This window comes from Protopterus annectens, chromosome 4.part1, assembly GCF_019279795.1.
Source record: "Protopterus annectens isolate FY-2018-M chromosome 4.part1, PAN1.0, whole genome shotgun sequence".
Lineage (NCBI taxonomy): Eukaryota > Metazoa > Chordata > Ceratodontiformes > Protopteridae > Protopterus > Protopterus annectens.
In genome coordinates, this window is record NC_056734.1 from 624,947,679 (window position 1) to 624,973,151 (window position 25,473).

The 25,473-nt window shown below is 36.1% G+C and overlaps 1 protein-coding gene across 1 annotated transcript in view; it reads right to left on the minus strand.

Moving 5' to 3' along the window:
- The window catches only part of LOC122801255 (serine-rich adhesin for platelets-like), a 1,296,546-nt gene that overhangs the window by 980,916 nt on the left and 290,157 nt on the right, over positions 1 to 25,473 (minus strand). The gene's annotated exons all lie outside the window — the stretch shown is intronic.

Below are 25,473 nucleotides of genomic sequence, written 5' to 3' on the forward strand. Positions count from 1 at the left end.
AGTGGCAAGTATCGCTTGGGTGAGTAGATGGCAGAGAGAGGTAGTGATATTACTGAGGAGGAGAAGGCAATTTAAAATGGAGAATAAGACAATTCAGGGAAGTAGGCATGCTGATATTAAAGGAAGTATTGGGGAGACTAAATACACAACAGTTTCAGTACATATTCCAATTAGAATTAAAATGAGTAAGTGATGTTAATGGACATAAGATTTCAGAAGGAGTGAGTGCTGTTAGGAGACGAACACCATGATGGGAAAAGATGAAGCAGAAAAATTCCCAAGGATGAGGGGAGTAAAAAGTGGTACATTTCTGGGAAATTTTGTATAAGCAGTAGGGTGATTAGATGCCTGGAGGCTAGAAGGGATAAAAAAGAGGGAATAGTTTTACTTGTTACACAGTAAAGTATATTTGGTCACAGATAAACATTTACTTACACAGCAATGTCAGTATCTAGTGAAGGAGATGAGGACAGAACTGATTCATCCCTCAGGCCATGCTGCAATGCCAATAGATTTGGAAAGAGAAAGGGAGGAAGGTTTAGATAGGCACTGAAGAGTTAACACATTTGGCATGGAGGATGAGTGGGAAAGAGAAATAAGGAAATGTGTGAGAAAGTTGTTTTTAAAACAAGATGAAAAAGAAAATGGATAGAGAGGTGCATGAGGTAGGAAATACAAAGAGAAGAGGTGGAATGAAGAGAATAGGTGAACAGCAAAAAAGAAACTATTCAAAAGTTGGGAGAGAATCAGTGATAAAAAGAGTAGGAGGATACCAATAAAGAGACATTAGGCAGCTATTCAATGAAAGCAAGATGAGAAGTTGTGGGAAAAAAGAAGAGCGGCAAAATAATACTTGCCAAGGATACTTCAAGGGCAGTAAAAGTATTAGCAATGTAAATGAGGTAAAAGGTAGCAGAACAATGGGTCTATCAGATTTATATGGAAAAATAAAAAGGATGGGAATAAAGTAAAAATAAATTTTTGATGGCTTTAGAGAGTTATCAGGCGTTATATATGTAGAAAGACATATAACAGATACCTTTATTGAATTATCATTTAAGACATAGACAAACATACATTTATATAAAAGAAAACATACCACATATACATGTTCACATTTACAAATATTATACATCACATACTTGCTTTTATACAATTATCAATCCAATTCCTGCCTTCCCTTAAGCCTAACTCCTCTTCCGAAACATTATTCTGCATGTATTGTTCCCACAGTTTCAATTTTTTTTTCTATGTACATTACTCCTACCTTTTTCTAAAGATCCCACTTCTAGTATTTTTATTTATTACACTATTTCACTACTTCAAATACATTTGGTTTAGACCGATTTCCATTTTTTAGTAATTGCTGTTTTGGCAGCCACTAGAATAAAACTTGATAGGGCCTTATGTTCTAGGTAATTCAGAGGCTATATCCCAACTCAAGAAACCATTTCCTTAGTTACACCCATTTGCTCACCCAATATTTCTGATAGAGTACTCTATAGGGACTTTTTAAAGTCTGCCATCTCATTACACTCCCAAGGCAAATGTTCCAGGTTACCTCGTTCTTCCCCATCACACCTCCACCATTTGCCACCCACCAGAGGAAAAATTCTATGGAGTCTGCTTGGGGTATAAAAATACTTATGCAAACACTTTCAAGTAAAAATCCTACGTCTTCTAGACCTGATTGCATATTTGGGAGACATACATATGTCCTCCCATTGTTTCCTTGTGAATTGCTTATCCGTTCTCCCTTCCCAGTTTTTTCTAACCATCTCTGCTTGGTTCCTATAGTTGCCATGCAATATTTATATGCCTTACTAATTATCCCTTTTTAACAGCAGCTTCTATTCTAGATTCCACAAAAAATTATACCAGTGCAGGTTTTTCACTTAGGATTCTGCTATCCATTTCTCTTTGCCTATACTCTGATGTTAGTCCCTGATGGGGAAAGGCAGTCTTCTAGCCTGCAGTCCAAATGTCTTCTTGGCCTCCCATTCTATTACCTTTCCCTCTCTAGTTATTTGCTCCTTTACCAATTTTCTCCATATCCCTAACTGCAGTCATCCCTATTAGCAGAATCTCCTTCCTCCAATTCCCACATTGGCTTAGTTCTTGGAATACGTTTTACTGCTTTATGCAGAATATTCAGTATAGCTTTTATTCTCCTTAAGGATCTGTATCCAAAATCCCATTCACTCCTTATTTCTTGAACTTCACCCTGAATCATCATCCCTTTCCACTATGAATTAAGGTTTTCTGCTTGTGTAACATTATATTCTTTATATATATATATATATATATATATATATATATATATATATATATATTTATATTTATATAGATATAAATATATATACACACAAACATACACACACACACACACACACACGCACAGGCCTTAACTGTGCAGATCTAGACTATCCCTGCAAATCAGGTGATTCTAAACCATCTTGTTCTGTTTCAAGGATCAGCTTATACCATTTCACTCTTGCCCTCTTCCCCTCCCTGATAAAATCCTTCAGAACTTGTTGATAAAGATATCCCTGACCTGCATATAAAACTAAAGGGACTATAACATTCTCACTGCCTATATCATGTTATCCATATCCATAAAGAGCTTCCAGTTTCTCAGTTTTTGTATTATATTTTGTTTAATTTCTTCCCACATATCCTTAACTGCCATAACAGAATCCTTTTTAACCCATACTCCTAAATACTTTATTTTACCATGTCCCCTTAAATAGGAGTATTGCTGAACCAATTCATGTGTGGTTACATAGTTTACAGTTCTAGCCTTTGTTTTGTCTTCATTAGTTTCAAGTTTTTTCAGGGTATAAAATTGTGTCAGAATATTCCACAACACTGAGATAGATGTCCTTTTCTGATTTTATCAGGTGCAAGATCATGTCTGCAAATACAGCCAATTTTTCTTGATTACCATACCCATTATATCTTTGAATTTCTGAGTCCTTTATTTTCTCTGTCAGTGTCTCAAAATATAATGCAAAAGACAAAGGGAAAAGAGGACATCCCTGCCTGGTTCCTTGTTCAGACCCAAGTTATCAAACAGGAACCCTCCCACTTTATTTTTTGCCTCTAATTCCTCATATATCCTCCTAAATAACCTTGTTATTGTATCAGGGAATGCAAATGCTTCCATTGCCAAACTCAAAAACCTAGCTTACTGTGTCAAATTGTTGAGCTTCATCTACCTGTAACATTGGCATACTTAAGTCTTCCGTAAATATTTCCATTTTTCCTTATTCTTGATTTCCAGATACCTCTATTTTTCCAGATTCCTCTGCTTTACACAAACTTTCATAAAAAATTTAAAAAATCTCTCTAATACCGCTGCAAGATTTATAGTTATTTTTCTTGGCAGAGGCTCCCTCAGTTTAGCAGCAACCCCTTCTACTTTCAGTTGCCCAGTCATTTTGCTAAGAATTTTTATACTCTGAAGTTATCAAAAAAAAAAAAAACAGTCGCTTAACAGCAGTCTGTCTAAACTTATACATATTAACCAGATTTTATTATTTTTTCTTCTGCTCTGCAGTTGCACCTCTTGTTCAGTGAGATTCCACTTATTCTGCAATGCTTTAACCTTTTGTCAGGCCCTCTAAATAGTTCATGTTACTTCTTAACCACCTCTCTTTCTTTTATTTCTACCCTATTTTTAAACTTCATTTTCATGTTATCCCACACACTAGCTGTAACTTCTGAAGACATTTCTACCTTCCCCAATAACTCTCGAATAATTTCCACGACTCATTCCTTAACTTCCTCTCTTTTTAACAGGTAGGTGGGAAGTACCAATGTCTCATTTGTACTTCATTACCCTGTATTTTTAGCTTAGCTGTTATTGGCACAAGATCTGATATAATTATTGGATGCATGCCGAAGCTTTCAATTAAATGAATATGTTCCTGTGAAATATTTCTCTCTAGTCCAGTTATTGTACCTTGAGGAATATTACGTAAATTCTCTGAGTTCCTACTACTGAATTCATGTCTTCCATGCCAAATATAACAAGAGAGTAGATTTCCGAAGAACCTTATGAAAACATTTTCCCTTCTAGGTCCCCCAGATACATCCTTACTGTTGCACATCAAGTTCCAGTCCCTACCTATAAGTAATATTCTCTCCTAAAAGACAATTTCTCCCAAAATTTTCTTAAGCTCCATAATAGCAGTTTTAGGTGGAAAATAAATACGTGCCAGAGTAATCCTCCTCCCTTGCATGTAAACCCTTACTACCACAAACCTACCATTACTATTTTTTCTCCATCACTGTTAGAGCTCCTCTAGCAATTAATATAAGTACTACTCTTTTCCTTTATTCCCAGATATTCTGCCGAATATCCATCCATCCTTCACATGCTTACTTCTTTCCAAATGCATCCCCTATAGCATTGCTAGTTAAATTCTGCATTTCTTAATATAATCCAATACACTTACCTTTTGGTCTATACCTGTGAGGTCACTCATATTCTAAAATAATATATTTAGTGCAGACATTATAAGTTATTTCTACCTATTATGTATGACAGCTTTTTTTAAAATGTCTGTTTCCAGCTTTTGTGTTACATGGCAGGTTGAACTCATATTTGTTTCTGGTCATCACCACTTGACAATTTTTCTTTTAATGAAAGCCCTCAAACAAAAAACAATTGCACCCCAGAACACTCCCATAATCCATTAACTTAAAATAAATGCACAAAGCTATACACATCTTTAAATAATGAAATTTAACTATCCTGATAGGAACAATTGCTCTAAATCAACAGCTGCACACATTAAAGTTATCCACACTATGATGCATGTTACAGCCATTACTCCAAGTTGCACTAATTGCTCTATCTTCTAGTCTTATTTTCATTCCCCTACCAGATGTGAAAACAACGTGTATGCTTTCAGAAAACATTAGCCTTAAAGTGTTATGGCCTTCATTTTTTCCCTCCTGTAATCAGCTTGTTTCAATGGAAACACAAGTGCCAAATGTACAGCTCTGCAAACCTCTCAACTTACACTGAACATTTATTTGCCAAAGGAAAATTTTTCATTACATTTGATGTCCTCTCATTTACTTGTTTACCAAAAAACATATTATATTAAGCCTAAGGCCTTAATCCAGACATTCACCTATGCAAAAGTAAGAGAACATATCAACTCTACATACACTATAATCTAAACAAAAAAGAAAAACAGACACAGGAGAATTAAAAGCTCATAGTGTTAGACAAATACCACAGCAAAAAGGCCTAATCAATCCACCACGGTGTGTATAATTGATTTTAATAGTAGTAAAACACCATCAAAACATTAGGATAAGTGCTTTCAAGATCCATAAAATTAAAGAACATTACCCGATTTAAAAGCCATAAACAACCAATGAAAATCACTCAACTAAACAACACCCACTAAAACTAAAGTCAATAGGCCAGTCACATAAGCAATAAAAATTAGCACTGTGGTCTACGCCCACTTAAAACTGGCTTCAAAGGTACCACTACATTCAAACCAGGGTACGATCTGCTTGCAATTCAGCTATCCATTTGAAACTAACTGACTTCTTTGAACTGCAGGGGAGAAAGCTTGTTGACCAAGTGGAAAGGAAACAACTTGAAGTAGAGAAAAATGTTGCCACTGAGTTGTACCTCACAAAGCTTGATGACTTGTTTCATTCATTAATGATGTAGGAGAACAAGTTGCAGCAGCTTAAAATAAAGGTAACATCTTTGTACGGCTGAAAGAGAGAACTGATGTTGTAAATGATTTGTTAGATTCTAGAACATGTCCCCCTACTCAGGATTCTATTAGAACTGTTGGTTTTACTTGTATATGTAGAATGGTACCCGAGAGGGGAGAGGAGAATGATATAAATGAATCGAGGGAGCCTATGGATATTGCAGTGGGTAAAAATGATCGGCTGCCTGCTCAGAAAGCCATTACACCCACTGAGAACACTGAAACTGCCACTAACCACTTATTAGGGGCAAGACCCAAAATAAAGTATACGATTGATTCAAGTTTTCCTGTTCTTCCTGTTCCCATGAAGGCCAAACCCCACAGCAAAGAGACAGATTTAACAGCAGAGGGGAGGAAGTGAAGGAAGCTGACAATGTAACAAATACTCTCATCATAAATTTGTCTGATATGGTTTTAAGTAAAGAACAACTGAAGTTTTTGAAAAAAGGATTGACCTATATACCTGCACAACCATCTAGGGGCATGAAATCTGTACTGATCTAAGACTTTCTGGCTGTAATGTGATGCTGAAATATCTATTTGGGGTGACTGATAGGCATGGAAGTGATGAACTGGCTATGAGGAAGCCCTGTACATTTGTGCCTACTTTTCATCCGACAGTGGATACATTTATTAGAATCTGACATTTCCAACATTATATATTCCAGCAAACATTGGGATTTCTACAATTTAACTAATAAAGAATCTTTAGCCCTCAAAGAATAGATTGCCAATAATGACATTGTCATCAGGTCAACCGATAAGGGTGAGGCAGTAGTGGTGATTAACTCTCAGCATTATGAACAGAAAATGTTGTTCATGCTTTAGGATGTGAAAACTTATCAAGAGATTGATGTACAAGAACTTAACCATATTATGATTGATGTTGATCGAACACTGTATGATTTGTTCATCACACAAAGGATTCCTGAGGAGGTCTATATATTTGTGAAGGTTGAGTAACCAGTCATACCAGTGATTAAAGGATTTCCTAAATTACACAAAGACATTAAAGACCCTCCCCCTAGACCAACGGTATCAGGAAGGGGATGGACCACTGAAAGCATGTCTTTGTAGATGGAAAGGAAATTAAAATTGATGTTGCCTTCAGCTCCAGCTGTTTTTGAAAGACAGATGATTTTTTAGCTTCTCTATCAGAGTATGTGAATTTAACACAGAATGCTTTGGCTCTGATGTTTGTTACCCTGGATGTGAACAGTTTGTTTACAGTCATACCCAATGATTATGGCATTATGGCCATTAGGAATTTTTTGATCAGAAGTTGTTCTTGTGATGATGTTTTGGTATCTCAGATTTGCATCTTTCTTGAGCTAATCCTTGGTAATAATATCTTTTTGTTTGTCAAATGATATTATTGGCAAAAATGGGGTGTTGCCATGAGGACGGCCTGTGCTAACACTTATGCCAATCTAATGTTAGCCTATTGGGGAATATAAGCATTTGTTTAATGAGAATAACCCATGGAAAGGTGTCTTGGGACTATACAAGAGGTTTGTGGATGATGTTTTTACTGTCTGGGCAGGTGCCAAGGAACATTTAGTGGAATTTGTCTCTTATTTATAGCATAGTATGAATTTTCTTGGTTTTACCATGCATTTCTCATATCAGGAAATTGATTTCCTGGATGTGAATATTTTTAAGGATGAGGGTGGTTGTTTGCAGACAGCAATGTATTGCAAACCTTGCTGGAAGAATAGCTTGTTGATGCATGATAGTATGCATCCACAACACATCTTCTGGAATGTGATAAAAGGTCAGGTAATGTGAACCTCTAAATTATGTACAAATGATGATGTTTATGTTGAGCAGATTGGTGAAGTATTGACATGTTTTAGGGAACGGGGCTACCAAAAATGGGAAATTGATAAAGTGGAGGGAGCATATCAAACACTGAGATGGACAAAGGATAAACCGTGGTTTAGACGTCATGATTGTAATGGACCCAGTGGTTCTGCCCCTTCACCTCACAGACTGATGGGGATTCAGTAGCTGATCGAATTGGGCATCTAAGGATTGTGATGAGATACAGTAGTGATATACAAAAGATTTGTGAGGAGATTTAGTCTAATTGGAAGATTTTACATACGGGTGATAAATCGGGACAGTAGTAGGCCCAACTCCATCTTTTAGCTATAGGAATGCTTTAAATTTAAAGCAGCTACACTGTAATGATACGCTTCTCTATTCTTCTCCTCATGATGTGGTTCAGTCTAACAGGGTTGGCACCTTTCCGTGTAGAAGTTGTAAAGGGCGCAGTTTTATAGACCGAACTAACTATTTCTGACATCCAGTTATTAATTGGATTTGTAAGTTTAATGCATATGCTGACTGTAGGACAAAAATTTGGTTTATCTTGCTAAGTGCCAGAACTGTACATCTTTTTATGTAGGTAAGACCAACCACATGAAAGAAGGCATTTTTCAATATGTAAGAGACATGGATTTGGGGACACCACATAATGTATTAGCGCATCATGTAAAGTTTCATCATGGTAATTTTTTTATGTTTATGATTTTACATGTTCAGACAACTAGTTTGAGGGGTGGTGATTTATGCTTGCAAACGGAACTAAATAAAGTTAGATGGATAGCTGAACTGCAAGCGGATCGAACCCCTGGTTTGAATGCAGTAGTACCTTTGAAGCCAGTTTTAAAGGAGCATAGACCAGTGTTCATTTTTATTGCTCATGTGACTGACCTATTGACTTTAGTCTTTAGTGGGCATTGTTTAGTTGAGTGATTTCATTGGTTGTTTATAGCTTTTAAATCAGGCAATGTTCTTTCATTTTATGGATCTGATGAAGAGCTGCAGCTTGAAAGCACTTATCCTGGTATTTTACTATCAAAATCAATTATACATGCAGTGGTGGATTGAGTGGGCCTTTCTGATTTAATATATTATAATCTGTGCACCTTTACACCCCATCCCCCACCTCAATGACTCAAGATTACAGCACATTAACTTAACATGCTTTTGTCTAGCGTTTCTTCTCTTTTTACACTGCAAGGCCTACATTTCTTGAAACTAAAATGGAGAAAAAAGTACACTTGTTTACTTTAGTATCGTTATCACATACACCTGAAAATGCTTTACTATATGACATGCAATGTATATCATGAAATATTGTATACAAATACCGTTAACAATAATCGTTTTACTTAGTTACTTTAGTTTTCTTTTTCCTTCTCTTCAGTGTGCTTCTAAATATTAATGACGAAGTGGGGAATATGCATTTCAGTCCCCCACAAGTTTAACAAAGTTAACAAAGACCAATCTTTCCATTTTTTTCCTTCTAAATCCACACTTCACTAAATGTGAGACTATAAAGTATCAGTCACATTTTTCACCAGTTTCAATATTGCTGATCTTCTTCCTGTTTATACCTATCAGTCAATCCCCGACCGCAATCCAAGTCCAAGGGACTCCCGATTCTTCCGGTCAGCTCCTGTGCTTTTTTCTGTCTCAAGTATTTTACTTTGGAACATTCAAAAAGGTTTCATTGGCAATGTCTCACTATAAGCTTTGTTATCAGAATAAGGAGCAGAGTCCCCTTCTGTTATATGGCTCACTTTTTGTTAGACAAACTTTTCTATCTCCTCTTTGGCTTGTTCTACATCATAAAATAATTGTGATCCTCCCTGTCCCAAGTATTTTACTTGAGAACATTCAAAAAGGTTTCATTGGCAAAGTCTCTCTATAAACTTTGTTATCAGAATAAGGAGCAGAGTCTCCTTCTGTTATATGGCTCACTTTTTGTTAGACAAAATTTTCTATCTCCTCTTTGGCTTGTTCTACATCATAAAATGATTTTGATCATCCAGGGGAAAATATTCAGCCGGGTACAGCAGCCTAAATCTCACACCTGCCTCTCAACATACTCTGACTGCTGAGATAAACTTAGTTCTCTTCTGTGTGGTGTACAGTGAATAATCATTATACACAAAACACTTAGCTCCAATTTTTAATACTTTTCCATTTTGTCACAATTTGTCAGAATCAGTTCTTTGTACTGGTATGACTGCATCTTTATTAATACAGGTCTTGGCTGTTTTCTCATGTTCAGGTTTGCAGCATGTGCATGATGTGCCCTTTCAATTAACAAATTCTGCTGTGGAATACCAGTCCAGTTGCTTATTTATGCTTTCATAATATTAACACAGTCTGTCCCTACTGGTACAGCAGAAAATCTCAGGTTTTCCCTGTGTGTTCGGTCCTTTAACTCTTATTTTTTGAAACCGTTCTTGAGCATTCTCAGCCAGCCTTTTCTTCATTTCTACCACTGATTTTTTCCGCTTTTATCAGCTCATCTGAATTTCTGTTTAAAGCATCTTCCATGTTTTGTTATTTAAGTTCAGTTCAGTGTTTCATTTATTTTAATTGACTCTGAGCATATTTGATTTATTTTTCCTTTAGGTTACTGGAAGTCATGCAGCTTGAACTGCTTTTTGCTGAACAGCTGTTGAATTCTTCCTAGTCAGTGTTTTCTCTTCACCTTTTCTAACTGATTTTCTTTCAGGATCTCTTAGTTTCTTCTTTGCTGGCATCCAGGAAGTGTGCTTCCTAGCCAGTAACTGAATATACTAAAACTTGTAGAGTTTCTGGCCCTTATCTTTGTTTCTTTGTCAAACAGGTGGAAATTAAATCAAGCTGCCGATCACTGTACAGCCATCTTGGAAGTCCATGTAACTGGGCGTTGAGATAAGGGAAGGATTACAACTTAGCCAGGATGATAGTGGAAAGCTTGTAGTATAAATAACGGAGCAGGTTGTGATAGAAGTATATAATGGCTAAAGGAAAATTACTAGGAACAGAAGATCTCCCATTACAAGCTTGAGATATTTGTAAAGAGAGGTGACAAAGAGGCAAGTAAGTTTAAGAATATTATGGCAGGGGAAGCAGACTCTTCCTCCTGGAAAGAGTTTATTGTTGTTATTCACAAGGAAGGAAAAGATTCCAATATGCCAGCTTCATATTGACAGATATCTATTTTGAACTACAATTATAAATGTTTTTTGCAGATACATGCTAATTGACTTGGGAAGATGTCGCCAATGATTATTCAGTTAAATCAAATGGCGTTTCTTGCAGCTCACAGGACAGATAATTTAATTCATACCCAGCTGTTAATGAAGGCGGCACAAGTTGACACTGATATCGTTAGATGTGGAAAAGGCATTTGATTAGGAAAGATGGAGTTACCTGTTGGGATTACTGCAAAGACGATCAGAGAGTTGGGTAGATATGCTTCATAACATATACAAAGAGGCCAGGGCAAAGGTAAAAATGAGCAGCATTATTGTAGGAAATCAGCACAAAGAGGAGGGGAACAAGGCAAGGGTGTCCCCCTTCCACCTCTTTTCTTTGCAATGCATTTAGAGCCCTGGTAGAAGTCATTAGAAAGGATGCGATAACAGAAAACAAATGGGATTTATAAGAGTAAAGTTAAATGTATAGCTAGCTGATGTGCAGTTAATAATAGTGTCTAACTGGGACCAAGATTAAAAAAAGGATATGACAGGTATTACAGGCATTCGAAAGGCTTCTGGGAAGAAGAATCAAGAGAAAATGAAGATAGCAAGGATAAATTGGCAGGAGAACAACAGCGGAAAAAGGATGATAAAAGAACAAAAGAGGAGGAAGTACACAGGAAGGACTGCCAGCAATCAATAAGGATTACATACAGTAAGATTAATGAGAAGGTAAGGACACAGTTGCTTAAATTCACTAGGATCCAGTCGGATTTAGATTAGTGTTGGCACTAAATCATGTCACTGTTTACGTATGCAGAGCAGACTTCCTGAGAGTTGCCAGCTGGAAATTTATTGACGAAAGTGAAGCAGTTAATTAGGGACTTTGTTTGGGATACAGGAAGAGCATGAGTGTCATGGAAGACAATGGTAGGAAGAAAACAATAAGGAGGACGGGACATTCCAGATTTAAGGGTAAACTTGCAAGCATCATAGCAAATATCTGGGAACACGGGTTGACAGCAACCTCTCTTTTGACCACCATGTTGCCACTGTGGTCAGAAAGTCCTTCTATGTGGCACATCCCATTACTAAGGGTTTTGCATCCAGGGAGAAAGAGGTCATAGTCTCCCTCTACTCTCCACTCATTAAGCCAATCATCAAGTGCAATGCCCCATTTGGCATGTACCTCACTAGACACCTGCAACAACTGGAGAGGCCACAAAAGTACCTCACAAAGAGGATCCTATGCCTTACACACTTATCCTATATGGACAGACTCAAAAAACCCCAACTATTCTCGGTCTCATATTGCCTACTTAGAGGATATCTCTGCTTGACTTACAAAGGCATGTCAGACCCAGCTCTGTTAGAAATGCTACATTTAAATAAATCCCAATCCCGCCACACCACTCGCTCCAGAGACCTCAACCTCATTACCACAATCAACAGAACATGCTGTAGGGACAGGTTCATAACCCAGAGACTTACCATGCATATGGAATAGACTTTCTATACATGTCAAGCAAAGCACCGCACTTGCCCTCTTCAACAGAAATCTTGATGAGTGGATGGGAAATAGAAAATTTTCCCTGGGGTTCACCCCAGTGGCTCTACTCAACAGAGGCACTAGGAACTAAGGTCAGGTGGCACAATGTCAAGGTAATCATATGGGCTAGGCTTGTAAAGGCTCCAGGGCCATTAGCCTAGTACACACCTATGAACCTATATTCTAAGAATAGTAGACAGCAAATACATAGCAGACCGATTTTATTGATTTATTGTTAGAAACCCCAAGAGATCAGCCAGCCCTTCGATAATTGAGAAAGGTGCAAACATTATTTCCTAGTGTGTGGAAAAGAGGAAAGTATAAAAAGTGGAGGGAGATTATTTTGATATTGGGGAAGTCTCAGAAAGAGAAGGTAAATGAAGCAACATGGGGAAGGAAACAAAAGGAAGTAAAATACTGGTCACAGATGTTGCAGTGTTGAAAACTAAAGTAGTGAGAGCTGATAAAAGGAATATGGTCTAGATATACTGGAATAGGAATATCAAGGCATAAGGAATACGTGGAGACAATAGGAAGGGCAATTAGAGTGACGTTCAGAGAAATGAAGGATAACTGTAGAAGTGGAAGACAGAAGAGTAGAAGGGAAACTGACCAAGGGTTTAATAACAGTAGCTAAAGATTAGTTGGCGGGGTTCAATAAAAAAAATACAGAAAACAAGACTGGTTGGAAGAAACAGGAAGGGAGCAATGGAAAGAAATATTAAAGATTCCCTAGATGTGTGTCAACAGCAAGGAAAATTTAGAATAATCCAGTGAGATTGGCAAGAATGTTTCAAGCAGCCACAGAGGGATGTTGGAGATGTAAGAAAGAGAGGGGCCTGGGCTCATATGTCATGGGACTGAAAAATACTGTTTTTTTAGAAACTAAATGAATCACATACTGAAGAAGCTTTAACCAAATACAAGAAGGCAAGAAAAAAAAGCTTTTTGTGTTAGGATATGAGAAAGGGATACCAAAGGGGTTGCAGAAAGAATTAGGAAAGCTAATGACAGCAGGAAAGATGGTTGTGACAATAAATGGAAACTAGAAGAAAGACTAAAGAGATCAGAAGTAGAGACAGTGCTGAAACAATGGGAATCAGACATGCAGTAAGAGGTAGAAGGTAGTTTAAGCAATGAGTATGGAGACTGTGAAAATACTAAAACTCAAAAGGGGAGAGAGAGACCGAGAAGGATAGAGTGGATTTTATGTAATCCCAAAGAAGAGTGGTAGATTAAGAAGGAGACACGAAAATGTGTGATGGGTCTCCTTTCCAGATGTAAAGAAAAGTGGGATGGAGGGGAAAGGGGGTAGAAGAGGAGTGAATGTAAACAGATGAAATTAAATATATATATACACATACATACATACATATACATATACACACACACACACATATATATACATATATATATTAGATAGATAAGTGTGGTAAGGTTTGGTTTAGTTTAGTAAAAAAAAGGAAAGGCTAGAATTTAAAAACAGAAAAGCTAGTGATAAATGCAAAAGGACATATGGTGCAGATGGAAGGCACCCAAATGGCCTTGTATACTGTTAAGACATCTGATCCTTGGCAGGATACACTCCACACAGCTATATGCTATTTTAACAGTGGTCTAATTAATGTCTAACAAAGCAACAAAATAACCACAGATATCTTTCTCTGACCAGTAAATGATCATATTTTCCAAACAGATGAGTAAACATGATTACTGGTCTTCAGACAATGGACAATTTCAGGCCAATAAAGCCAAGCCTTTTTTTTTAACAGATTGTTTTAGTTTGTTAGCTGGGATATTTTGTGGACACCCTATGGTTACGGATATCAGATGGGTATGACAACCCTGTCCTATGTTAGTCAAACATTCAACTTATGCTGTGCTGATGATGCCATAAGAAGGCAGAAACATGCATGTCCACAGCTAGTGGGGTTTGGCTTTATTGGCCTGAAACTGTCCATAAATAGACTTAAAAGAAAAAGTCATGGACATTCAGAATTGCCATTTAGCTGAAACACCTGATGTCCTTAGGGGTAATTTGCATACATCCCATGTTGCCTCTAATACAAGAGGTTTAAGGAATCACACAGTGAAGAGTCTAGCTTTGCTAGATTTTTTTCTTTTTGTTTTTTTAACATAAAGCTTCAGAGAACAAAGCATCACCTAGATCACCAGAGATGCTATGAGAATGTATGCGATACAAAGACATCCACCATAGCCAGGTACTGCATCCAAAAGGACTGAACATTAATAGTCAGCAAGACCATAAACGTATGCATCACATGCACGTAAAGCTTAAATTCAATCAGAAGACAAAGGTGGAGTACGAGTATAAGGATTAGCCTCCTGAGATGCATGTAATTTAAGACAAAGGGAAAGCAGTGCGCTAGAAACAGAAGAGGTGAGTGAGAAAGTGACTAAGGTACCATTTTAACAAAAAAAAAAAAAAAACTCATCCAACATCTAGCTTATTCAGGAGATGGGAGCTTCACATGTAGGTTTGCTGGTGATGTCTGTAGCAGATGTCAAGTGCAGATGCAAATGAGCTATACCAAACAGTAGACTAGACAAAACTAGATAGGAAAAGGGTTGGAAGAACTCCTTAAAAAGCCCACAGTCAATAAAGACTAAAGCAAAATATTTTTGCTCACAATAAACAGGGTCTTGGAATATAAGGTTAATAAAAAAGGATGTCACATTGATGTATTAGTTTTACATCTGCTTTTACATTGCATGCCAAGTGCTATACACCTTACTAAGACTCTTATCCTGTTCCATCTTACTTTTGTTATCTTATACTTTAATATAGCTGTGTTTTATTTACTGACTTATTGTCAAGACTGGGTAACTGACTGTGCAGCACTGTGGTTACTTTGTAATAAAATCTGCTGCAGACTACAGAAAACATGGAGTCAGGAAGCAATTGGACAACTGCTCAGGATGCAGTAAACAGAAACACTGGATAAACTTAAATACAAATCCACTGAAGTAACTAAAGTAAAAACTACATACTTTAGAATAAGAAAGTAGACTTTGCAATATGAGGGTAAGAGTACAAAAAAAGAAATGTTTTTAAAAAATTTCCATTTGATCTTTAAATGTGAGTAACAAGAGGAAGCAACAGTTACCTCCAAAGGCTAATGGACATATAAAGTTCAGAAATATCAAGCATCACAAATTCACTGTGGATAAAGAACATAGCATAAAAAGCAAAAAACCCAGTACAGACACTAAAGAGAACAGTCCACATGAAAAATTAACATGGAAAGCTTTAGCAAGAAAAAAATGCAGCATGGAGTCAACTCTGATTTGTATGGGAGAGACTAACATATGAGGTTACAAATGGAACTACCCGATTAAAATATTGATCCAAGAATAAAACATAGTTTTAGAATAAGGTACACTGATAGGAAGTAGAAGATGATTTGCTCTGTGGAGGTATAAAAAGTCAAGACATCAGTGCATTAGACTATCAAGATGGCTGGACATTGAGCAACAGTGTAATTCTAGCTCTCCCAGTGTGAAAACAGAAACTTAGTAGAGAAAGCCAGTGGACCTAGAGTTCCGGGTAAATTTCAGTAACTGGCTAGTAAGTGCACTGCCTGGAAGCCAGGAAAAAAGAAATACAGTGGACCTAAAGAAAAATCACCTACAAAAGGCAACAAAAAAACACAGAATGGAAAAGTATTGTAGCTGTTCAGCAAAAAGCAGTGCAAGCTCCAGACATGATTTCCAGTAACCTTGAGGAGAGTATAATGCAACTGCACACAGACCTGACTAAAATAAATGAGAAACTGATGGAGTATATCAATTCAAACAATAAAAGTCTGGAAAAATGGAAGAAGCTTTAAACAGATACTCAGATAAGGTGATACAACTGCAAAACTCAGAGGTCAAAATGAAGAAAAGGCTGGCTGAATATGAAACTGCACAAGAAGAGATGTTTCAAAAAGGACAGAGCCTGAGATTTTCTACTTTACCCAAGAAGCTGAAAGGAACAGACTATTAATTTTCTGAAAGCACAAATAAGGAACTGGACTGGTATTCCACGACAGGAATTCTTGACTGAAAGGGCACATCGCATGTACGCTCCAACCTGGCTATGAGGAAACGGCCCTATATTTTTAATAGTAAAAATGCAGTCTTACTAGCAGAATGAGATAATTCTGACAAAACTGTGACAGAAGGACAAAATACTAAAAGTGGGAGACAGCAGAGTGTTTGTAGAGAATGACTACAGATTGTACACCAGGCAGAAGAGGAGTAAATTTATCCTATTATTCAGGGAATGTTAAGAAGCAGGCACGAGACTAAAACTTCTGTACCCAGCTATTTTCAAAATGTTTTTCCAGGAGGAACAAAATAATTTTTTAATAAAAGTACATGTTAAGGAAAAAAATACAAAAGTTTGTTCAACAAAAACTGAGCTGTGGAACAGAAGGAGATTCTGCTTTTTTTTCTTCTTGTAATAAAGTCCACAGAGACTGTGCCAGTGAAACCTTTTCCACTGTTTCAAAGGAAAATGCTTGAGAGAGGGGGAAAAGCACAAGAGTTGACTTGAAGAATTGAGAGGATATTGGAAATGAAGCAGAGACAGAGTTTGGGAGAAGAAAATGAACAGGAATAGAACAAGAAAATCTGGAAATATTGGACTTTCTTGGACTTTATTAAACTTGTAGGGGACCCTAAAGCATATGCCCTATTTCATGTCATCAATGTTTGGAAAAATACTCAGGAGAGGGGGAAGAGGTGAGAGAAAGCTAACCATTAGTAAAACATTTTTTCTAAATAGTACTATTTAAATAGTGCATGATTTTGTTTGCATGTCAAAGTAAAGTTTTTTTTTCAGTTATGTTTTAAGTGTAATTGAGATACTAATGTAAATAGGTGCTCCTGTTTTTTTTCCCTTTTTGTTTCTTTCTCCCTTCTCTCTTTCTCCTTGTTCAGTTTTAAGTAAAGTATGCACTGCAGTGTAAAAAGTATGTTTAAAAGAGCATGACAAAACAAAAATTAGTGTGTTTTTCTCATTCTTGCATAAGGGAATGACTGGGTTAAGGCCATTAGCTTAATCTAGTAACAAGTTTAAAGAGAAAGCAAGCACATGAAAAAGAATATTGAATATAAGGCTTTTTTCTAGTAAACAGTTTTGTGTCTAGTTCCCATGTCTCTAGCTGACAATCTGATAAAGAGAAATGGCTTAGAGAAAATGTTTTCTTGAAAATGTTTTTCAAGTGTTTTCCCAGCTGAGAGCTCTATAAAGATAAAACAAAAACAGACAGCATTTTATACCGTGCTTCATAGCATGGATAACCTTTATTTTAGGTTAGCTGGAGTGTGTGTGGCTGTCGGTTTGAAACATTTGTTCCTATTAGGAGGGTAAAACTTCAATATTTGAAGATGTACATAGTTTTGTGTGTTATTATTAAGTTAATAGGTTTTAGGGGGTATTGGGGTGTATGTGTATTTTTGTTTGAAGGTTTTCAATAAAACAAAAAGTTCTGTAAGATGTGACATAGGCTCAAATGGAGATGACAAGTAACTGTATAAAAGATTAACCTGTCAGACAGTACATGCATGCAAAATAAAACTGAAACTAGACATTTAAAAAAATGTTATACATAAAAGGTGGGAATAATGATCTCTCAAGAATATAATGCTTTCTATAATGTCTTTAAACATTAATGGTCTCAGATAAATACAAAAAAGAGTAGTGAACTATATTAAAAATGTATAGTGCAAATAGCTATGCTACAGGAGATGTACTTGGAACGGAATGAACTGAATTTGTGAATTTGATAAAGAAAATTTTTCAGGATGATTATTCAGTGGAATACCTGGGGCAAAGCAAGAGAGGAGTACTTATATTAATTCCAAGAGGAGCTCCAATAGCAACAGAAGAGGATTAAAAAAAAGACAGTAATGGTGGATTTGTAGTACTAAGGGACTACTAGCAAGGGAGGTGGATTACACTGGCATGTATTTATATTTCACCAAAAACTGCTTTAATGGAGCTTAAGAGAATTCTGGAAGAAATAATTAGCTTTCAGCAAGGAATATTATTTATAGGCAGGGACTGGAATTTCATTTGCAATAGGGAAGATGCGTCTTGGGGACCCAGAAGGGAAAATGTAACAAAGGAGGACATTTTTTTTTTTAAATATGAAAATATTTGGTGTGGAAGATGTGAATTCAGTAATAGGAGTTTGGAGTGAATTTACATATTATTCCCCAAGATACAAAAACTGGACTAAGCTAGACAGAATTTACATTTCACAGGAACATGTGCATTTAATTGAAGGTCTTGATACTCACCCAATAACTATTTCAGATCATGTGTCAATAATAAATAAAATAAAAACACAGGGTAATAAAATAAAGAGGAGACACTGGCACTTTCCCACTTATCTGTTGAAAAGGGAGGAATTTAAGGAATGTGTAGTGGAAATTACTCGAGAGCTGTTGGAGAAGATAGAAATATTTCCTGAAAATATAACTAGGGAGTGGGATAAAATTAAAGTGGAGTTTAAAAATAAGGTGGAAATTAAAGAAAGGGAGATATGGTTAAGAAGTAACAAGAATTATTTACAGGGACTGACATATGTTAAAGGGTCTATATTACATATTTGAATGCTTAAATGTTTGAATCGCTAAAGATCACACCTTAACATAAAAATTAAAAAAAAAAAGAAAAACAAAACACCCCCTGCTACTTAAATATACCAATACCAAGATCGTGCTACAGTGTAGGGAATGGGAAATATTCCATTTCCGCACTGTAGCGCACTGAAGTGCAAGCTCAGTGTTGGTATAATTAAGTAGTGGGAGGTGGGGGGGTGCAGGGGGGCTTGCCCCCTGCTTAAACCCTTTCCTTTTTTTTCATTTTAATATTTTTTTACATATTCAAACATTTAAATGTTCGATCACTACAGTTCGATCTTTAGTGAATCGAACATTTAAGCATTCAAATATGTAATATAGACACATGTTAAAGTATTGCAAAATAGAAGAAATCTCACAGAAGAAGAGTAGCAACTGCAGAATGCTAAACAGAAATAAGGGATTACCTCAACAATATGCATGGGTTTAGAAGGATTGCTGCTAAGCAACTGTTTTTGATAATAACTCTAGAGCACAAAAACTTTTAGCACAATGACTCAGGCCACAGAAAGTACAAAGGCCTGTCACCAAGCTTAGGGAGCCTATAACAAGAATGATAACAAGTCATCCTATAGAAGTATTAGAAATATTTCTGAAATTCTATGAAAGTCTGGATAAAGCAGAGAAATACGGAAATCAAGAAAAGGTACAATTGGAATGGTTTATGGAAAAATTAAATATGCAGAGGTTAGAGGTACAGGAGGCTCAATGACTAACAGGATAGGAGGAGATGAGATAAAAATGGTCATGTATAACCAATCTACAGGAAAGTCCCCAGGAATGTATGGTATTCCTGTGGAACTTGGATGCTAGGATGAGAAAAAACTGATAAAGATCTGGAAGTTTATGTTTTAACAGTATTTTAAGAGGAAGAGAAGTACCAACATCCTGGAAGAAAGAGGTGGTAGCTGTATTATATAAAGAGGGTAAAGAGCCATCAGATCCAGCTTCATACAGGCCCATTTCAATACTAAACCATGATTATAAAGTGTTTATGTCGATAATGGCTAAAAGAATGACAAACGTAAAGCCAAAATTGATAGATATGGATCAATGTGGTTTTGTGGAGGGGAGGTAAACACTTGACAACATTCTCAGACACTGATATCCAGAGGCAAGTAGAATGCAAGAAAATCCCACTGGTGTTGGTGGGTCCTGATGCAGAAAAAGCATCTGACAGAGTAAGCTGTGACTTTATGAGCAGAACAATTGCAGTCCCTGATACAATTGATTAGGAGGATATATGCGGGATTGGAAGTGACAATAAAAGTGGTTGTGATCCCTCTGATTTTCTCTGCTTTAGCAGAGGAACCAGGCAGGGATATTCTCTCTCCCGTTTGTTATTTGCATTATATTTAGAACCACTGGCAAAGAAATAAGGGACTCAGAAATTCAAGGATATAATTGGTATGGTAGTCAAGAAAAGTTGGCTCTGTTTACAGATGACTATTTTATAACTGCCAAACCCAGAAAGGGATATTACAGTGCTGTGTAACATACTGAGACCGTTTCAGATCCTTTTGGGATACAAAATTAATGCAGGTGAAACAAAGGCAATAGCTGTAAATTATGTACCCACATACAAATTGGTTCAGCAATATCCATACTTACGGGGACATGATAAAATGAAGCACTTAGAAGTATGGACTAAAAATTATTCTGGTGTGGCAGCAAAGGATATGTGGGAAGAGACTAAACAAAAGATAATACAAAAACTGAGAAAGTGAAAGCTCTGTTATATGGATATCAACAGTAAGAGACAAGCAGTTAAAATGTGTTTAGCCCCTTTAGTTTTATACATAGGTCAGGCATATTTTTAACAACCAGAGGAGAAGTTTTAGATAGCAATTAATTAAGGGCTGATGGAATTTACCTGGGAGGGGAAGACGGCAAGAGTCAAAGTGGGATAAGCCTATTCTTCAACAGAACAGGGCGGATTGGAATTACCCAATTTGGAGGAGTGTTTCAGAGCAACACAGTTAAGGATCCGCAAAAGTAAAACAAAACTATAACTCAAAGTGGAAAGAGATTATGACAACACAGGGGGGAAGCTCAACAAACAAGGAGAGACTGGGATTTTGGATGCAGATCTTTAAGAAGAATAACAATAATCATACAGCATATTATATTCATAAGTAGCAGAAAGTACACTAAGAACTAAGCAAACAAGGGAATGGAGAAAAGAGATTCTGCCAATAGGGATGACTGTAATTAGGGATATAGACAATAGCAAGAGGTGGCTGGAATTTATTGGAGAAAACTCACAAAGGAACCAAGGTATTCAGAGCAAATAACTAGAGAGGGAAGGTAATAGATTGGGAAGATGCCAATTACATATTTGGACTGCAGGTTAGAAAGATTGCCTTCCCCTATCAAGGGCTGATATCAGAGTATAGGCAAAGAGAAAGAAATAGGGAGTCCCTAAATGAAAGACCAGCACTGGTAGAGTTTTTAGTAGAATCTAGAACAAAAGTTGCCATTAAGAAAGAATTAATTAGTAGAACATATAAAATATTGTATGATAACTATATGAATCAATTAGTCGAGGTTAGGTAGGATTGGGAAGAGAGACTGGATAAGCAATTACAAAGAAACAATAGGGGAATATATGTATATCTCCTAAATATGCAACAAAGTCTAGAAAATCTAAGATATTTGCTTGGAAGTGTTTACATAGGTATTTTATACCCCAAGTAGACTCCTAAGAATTTTTCCACAGGTAGACAGCAACTGTTGCAGGTGTGATGGAGAAGAAAGAGATAAATGGGAACATATTTTATGGCAGTGTAATGAGTTGGCATACTTTAAAGATTCCCTGCAGACTCCTCTGTCATAGATGCTGGGTGAGCAAATTGGTGTAACTAAGGAAATTATTTTTTGAGCTATGATACAAAATTGGAATTGTCTAGACATAGTAAAACCTTGATGAGTCTAGATATGAAGACTGCCAAAAAAGAAATTAAAAGGAAATAGAAATCCAAGTCTAAACCAACTTTACTTGAAGTAGCGAAGACAGTAACAGTGGTAAAACAACTGGAATTGGGATCTTTAGAAAAGGGTAGGAGCAAATTACATAGGGAAAATAGGAAGCGTGGGATCAATATATGCAGAGGAGGAATGAAGTTTAAAAGAAGGCAGGAACTGTATGACCTATGTAATGGCTGACTGACAATGACTGGATACATTATAAGTGATGTATAATGTTTGCAGCTACAGTTGCGTTGGCATGGTTTGTAATGTATAATTTTTGCAACGGAGATGGTGACGGTATGGTTTATTTTAATTTATATAAATGTAAGATTGACTATGTCATACATTATAATTTAATAAAGATGTTTCTTGTTTAAAATAAAAAAAAGATATCAGTGCATTAGAAGAGAAGAAAAAAAAGACTGCAAACATTTATTACAGCAACATACAAAAAAACTGCAGAAGACAGCAAAACTCTACTCTGTAGAGAAAAATCTGTAAACTTTTCCCCCATAGTCACTTAATAACAAAATAAAACTTGCAGCAAGAGGCAGTTAGGGATGAGAAATTTCACTGATAAAGCAAAGAAAAAATAAACAGTTCTGAATAGTACAAAAAAGTAGCAGATGGGATGATGCAAACATCTGTTCTGACAGAAAAAGTGTTGCAAAAATGAAAAGGAACACTCTGGCCACAAACGTACATCTAGAAGAAAAAAAAAAAAGGACAACACTCACTACAGCTGAAGACAAATAACCAAATAGGCAGAGGTCATGTTTTAGATCTAACTGATCATTGCTAAAGAGATCAAGAGTTAGGTCCTCAGACATTTGCATTGTGGTTAAAGAGGAAGGAATATAGTGCCTTGGGATAGTTTATGAGATGGACTTACTAATTTCCCACTAGTCTTAAGTCCTGCAGGTGAAGGATGAAAAACTACTAATATTAGAGCAGACATTAAAACTAATGTTAGTGTTACATGCTCAGAATATCTAACCTTCAGAACAATTTAATAACTCACTGGCCATGCTAATGAACATCAAAAAGAATATACTAAAATAATCTACTTCCTAGCTACTGCTGAAGCACTGCATTACACATATATACACACACACACACACAAAATCATCCAATTATGAATTAACATGTAGCAGTGAATGGATAGTTTAGTTACTTTTGTCTGTGGAGTGTTCTATATCTGACAAGCATCCTGTCATTTCAGAAGACATCTTTGCAGTTAATGTCCTGCTTTCCCCCAAAGGAAAAAAAATCACTTTGTTTTTACCTTTATAATCAGTGACAGGATAACCGCTCACTTCCCTAATAAACATGACAAATAAATAAATATTTATTGGACAAGAAGAATGTGGGAGATTAATTTGGGTGCCTTAAACCTACCTGGCTTATATGAAATGCTTTAATGTTACTATTTTAAGTACTTAATGAGTGCAGTAGCATTATGTAATGCCTTACAGATTAAAAAAAAAAAGAATGTTAATTTGAACTTGTAAAGATGTAATTTAGTTTCTTAAGGTATCAGATGGGCACAAGTGTATGTAAACATAAAGAAAATCACTTTGCCTTGTGTGTGGGTGTATAAATATACTACGCACATACAAAAGATTTTATAAATCAGCTGTTTCTACTTGAGTATTTGCACAGTAGTATTCCATATCTTCAATTTCCAGAATTTTTGGATGACTACTTAGCATTCTATAATGTATTGAAGCATACATTTATTTGGCGTTGATCACCAGATTGACTTGTTGCACATCACTTAGGGAGTTTTGTGGCATTTGTTTATTTAATTTTTTTTTTTTTCATTGAGAACTGTTCATAATCAAGCAGATATTTTTTCTTTCAGATTCGTCATTTGCTGGGACCGGTCATAGGACCCAACACATTTGTTGCATAAGGAATGTAGGAATAAGGGTTGTTAGGCAGTGAAAAGCCTTTTTGGTTGAAACCAGATATGCTTAGAGTTTGGATGACTCTTCCAATAAAAATTTTGAAATTTCCAAGGATCACTGAATGGTTTGGTCTTTTTTGTGGTTGTTTGTATGACAGTTGACAAGCATCACATCTTGTTTCATCATGCATCATTTTTTGAAACCATATACAATATATATATATATATATGTATATATATATATATATATATATATATATATATATACATACATACATATGTGTGTGTGTGTATATATATATATATATATATATATATATATATATATATATATATATATATATATATATATATACATATATACACACACACACACACACACACACACACACACACACACATTATTAAAACCAAAATAAATTACAAAACGAAGAAATTAAAAACTTACAACCAAACTTCCAAGCTAGGAGGAAAAACAGAGGTAAAACCGGTATTTGAGCACTTTCGTTCTTTAATTTAATGCAACAAGAACTTCTTCAGAAATAAAGATACCTACACAAATACTTCAATATATAGAAAACCAGCAGCCAATAAAAAAAATCTTTATTTCATTAAGCAAATAATAAAAACTAGTCAACAACAGCCAAGGAACTGTAGCAGTAATCAAGGTAATGTAGCAGTAATAAAAATGCAATAAAAACAACTCAACCACTGCTTGGTAAGGATTCTGGATATTTCAAAGATATTTTGTTGATGATTAAAGCTGAATTACTAATGTGATATTTATCTAAGCTACCTAAGCATACATTTAACATCATTCAGACCAGAGAAAGATTCAGCATTAAGGAGCAGCTGCCACTTAAGTTCCCACACCTCCAACAGTGTGTCATAATCACCAAAGTAAATATCTACTTGTTCTAAAACAAAAAACCTAAACAATTCAAAGTAATTACTCTGCAAACTATGTTTCGCCAAGGCATTTTTAGTGTCCCTTTTCCTTATGGCAGCACACACATATAATATATACACATACATATATAAATTCAACTTGTACAGTATCCAATAAGAAAAAAAAAATAAAACTAAAGAGAACGGTCTTAATTAAATGAGCGCAGAGCACATTTCATGTTGTAATTTTCATTGATACCTGGGTTAGCGTCTGCATTGAGAAGCAGATGCCATTTAAGCTCTCTCACTTGCAACAGTCACACTCGCCAAAGAAAACATCCAAATGCTCTAATACTACGAATTTAAAACCAGTAAAATGCCTGCAAGACACACTACGTTCCCCTCAAGCATTACTGCTGTTCATAGACCTAATGGGCACATTATGTTTCTTAATGCGGTCCAACAATTTTCTGCAGGTTTTACCAACATAAACAGTCACAGTTATCACAGATACCTGTATACACTACATTTACACTTCCGCAATTAAGATGTCTCTTAAAATGCACTGTGACAAAAGCTTTGAATCGAGAATGGCAAGTCATTTCTCTCAAAAGAGCTTCTCAAAGTATTGGTCTTCTTAAAAGCAAAGCATGGATTTGCTCCTAGTGTGTCACACATCTCTGGTTACTAGCAATAATATTCCAGTTCTGGTTAACAATAGTTCTAATCGCATGCATCTCCTGCTAATAGGAAGAGGAAAAC